Consider the following 3201-nt stretch of genomic DNA (forward strand, 5'->3'; position numbering starts at 1 on the left):
ACCAGGGAAGTCCAATCTCTTTTAGTATCAGGAAAATACAAATTAACTAACATTTTCCTTCCACAACACTAGCAAATTATTTAAATTTTTTATTAGAAGATAACTGCTTTACAATATTGTGGTGGTTTTTGCCATACATCAACATATACCAGCCACAGGTATACATATGTCCATTCCTTCTTGAACCTCCCTCCCATCTCCCACACCATCCCACCCCTCTAGGTTGGCACACAGCACTGAATTGAACTCTCTCTGCAACACAGCAAATTCCTACTGGCTATCTATTTTACATATGGTAATGTATTCACTACCCAGATAATCACGATGCTATGATCACTCATCTAGAGCCAGACATCCTGGAATGTGAAGTCAAGTGGGCCTTAGAAAGCATCACTACAAACAAAGCTAGTGGAGGTGATAGAATTTCAGTTGAGCTATTTCAAATCCTAAAAGATGATGTCGTGGAAGTGCTACACTCAGTATGCCAGCAAATTTGGAAAACTCAGCAGTGGTCACAAGACTGGAAAAGGTCAGTTTTCATGCCAATTCCAAAGAAAGGCAATGCCAAAGAATGTTCAAACTACCACACAATTGCACTTATCTCACATGCTAGTAAAGTAATACTCAAAATTCTCCAAGCCAGGTTTCAGCAATACGTTAACTTCCAGATGTTCAAGCTGGCTTTAGAAAAGCCAGAAGAATCAGAGATCAAATTGCCAACATCTGCTGGATCATTGAAAAAGCAAGAGAGTTGCAGAAAAGCATCTATTTCTGCATCTATCTCTTTATTGACTATGCCAAAGCCTTTGACTGTGTGGATCACAATAAACTGTGGAAAATTCTGAAAGAGATGGGAATACCAGACCACCTGACCTGCCTATTGAGAAACCTGTATGCAGGTCATGAAGCAACAGTTAGAACTGGACATGGAACAACAGACTGGTTCCAAATAGGAAAAGGAATATGTGAAGGCTGTATATTGTCACCCTGCTTAATGACTTATATGCAGAGTACATCATGAGGGAAGCTGGGCTGAGAAAGTACAAGCTGGAATCAATATTGCCAGGAGAAATATCAATAACCTCAAATATGCATATGATACCACCCTTATGGCAGAAAGTGAAGAAGAACTAAAGAGCCTCTTGATGAAAGTGAAAGAGGAGAGTGAAAAAGTTGGCTTAAAACTCAACATTCAGAAAACTACGATCGTGGCATCTGGTCCCATCACTTCATGGCAAATAGATAAGGGGAAACAGTGGAAACAGTGACAGACTTTATTTTTGGAGGCTCCAAAAACACTGCAGATGGTGATTGCAGCCATGAAATTAAAAGACACTTCCTCCTTGGAAGAAAAGTCATGACCAACCTAGACAGCATATTAAAAAGCAGAGACATTGCATTGCAAACAAAGGTCCATGTAGCCAAAGCTATGGTTTTTCCAGTAGTGAGGTACGGATGTGAGAGTTGGACTATAAAGAAAGCTGAGCACCAAAGAATTGATGCCTTTGAACTGCGGTGTTGGACAAGACTCTTGAGAGTCCCTTGGACTGCAAGGAGATCCAACCAGTCAATCCTAAAGGAAATCAGTCCTGAATATTCATTGGAAGGACTGATGTTGAAGCTGAAACTCCAATACTTTGGCCACCTGATGTGAAGAGCTGACTCCTTGGAAAAGAACCTGATACTGGGAAAGATTGAAGGCAGGAGGAGAAGGGGATGATAGAGGATGAGATGGTTGGATGCCATCATTGACTCAATGGACATGTATTTGAGTAAACTCTGGGAGTTGGTGATGGACAGGGAGGCATGGCATGCTACAATCCATGGGGTCGCGAAGAGTTAGACACAACTGAGAGACTGATCTGAACTGAATGTATTATTGGGATTTCCTGGCATCTCTGGTGGTAAAGAATCTACCCACAATGTGGGAGACCTGGTTCAATCCCTGGGTCAGGAAGATCCCCATAGAGAAGGGAATGGCTACCACTCCAGTGTTCTTGACTGGATAATCCCATGGACAGAGGAGCCTGGCAAGCTACAGTCCATCGGGTCGCAAGAGCCAGACACAACTGAGCACTCACACACACACACACAAAGTTCTATTAGAGAAATGCAAATCAAAACTACAATGAGGTATCACCTCACACTGGTTGGAATGGCCATCATTAAAAAATCTACAAACAGTAAATGCTGGCAAGGATGTGAAAAAAGGGAATCCTCTTGCACTGTTGGCCGGAATGTAGATTGACACAACCACTATGGAGAACATTAGAGATTCCTTAAAAAACTAGGAATAAAACCACTACATGACCCAGCAATCCCACTACTGGATATATGCTCTAAGAATACCATAATTGAAAGAGATGCAAAGTTTTTTAATCCAATTAAAGGTATGCAATTATTTAGGGGAAATGGTACTCTCAAGATTTGGCCAAAAGAATGAAAATTGTTATAGCCATCTTGGGATACAATCAGCAGTAGCTAGGAAAAAATGCAAATATACCCCATATGTTATATCCCAGTGACAGTAATCCTGTGAGTGTGACTTCAGGGAACTCTCACTTAAGTGTGTAAATAAAAAATGTTATTCAAGCAATGCTTATGATTAAGAAAAACAAGCTGTAAACAACACTCATATCCAAATGCAATATATAAATATACAAAATAAAATGTTATACACCTATTAAAACAAATGAAATTGAATATGTATTATTATTCATTCATACAAATTAGTAAACATAAATGAATGTAATAAAGTATGATATTATTTATGGACATATAGCATTTATATGTGTGTATTTATGTATGGTGTACATGTATGTATACAGATGTCACAAATACCAATATGTTTGGAAAAGTATACAACTGAAGAGTACTCACTAAATTCCTGATAATGGTTACCTCTGATACTGAAAAAAGAGAATGAGATTTAGGGATTGAGGGTGAGGTTGAGGTAAACCCCAGCTCTTTTAGTTTATATGTATATAAAAGATATTAGCAGTTGTAATTCTAAATGAACTTATATGTTTGTCAGAATCTTCTTCATTGTTTTTTTACATCTCAAATAAGAAAAGTAGCTGGGTAGGTCAATTTTGAAAAAAAATGTATTTATTAAGTGACAAGTAACCAGTTGTTAAAATTCACAAATCATCTTCATTCTGGATCACCTAAGGCTTTAAGACTTTTTAAAAGCAAAACAAA

The sequence above is a fragment of the Bubalus kerabau genome, chromosome 3 (genome assembly GCF_029407905.1).
Source record: "Bubalus kerabau isolate K-KA32 ecotype Philippines breed swamp buffalo chromosome 3, PCC_UOA_SB_1v2, whole genome shotgun sequence".
Taxonomy (NCBI): domain Eukaryota; kingdom Metazoa; phylum Chordata; class Mammalia; order Artiodactyla; family Bovidae; genus Bubalus; species Bubalus kerabau.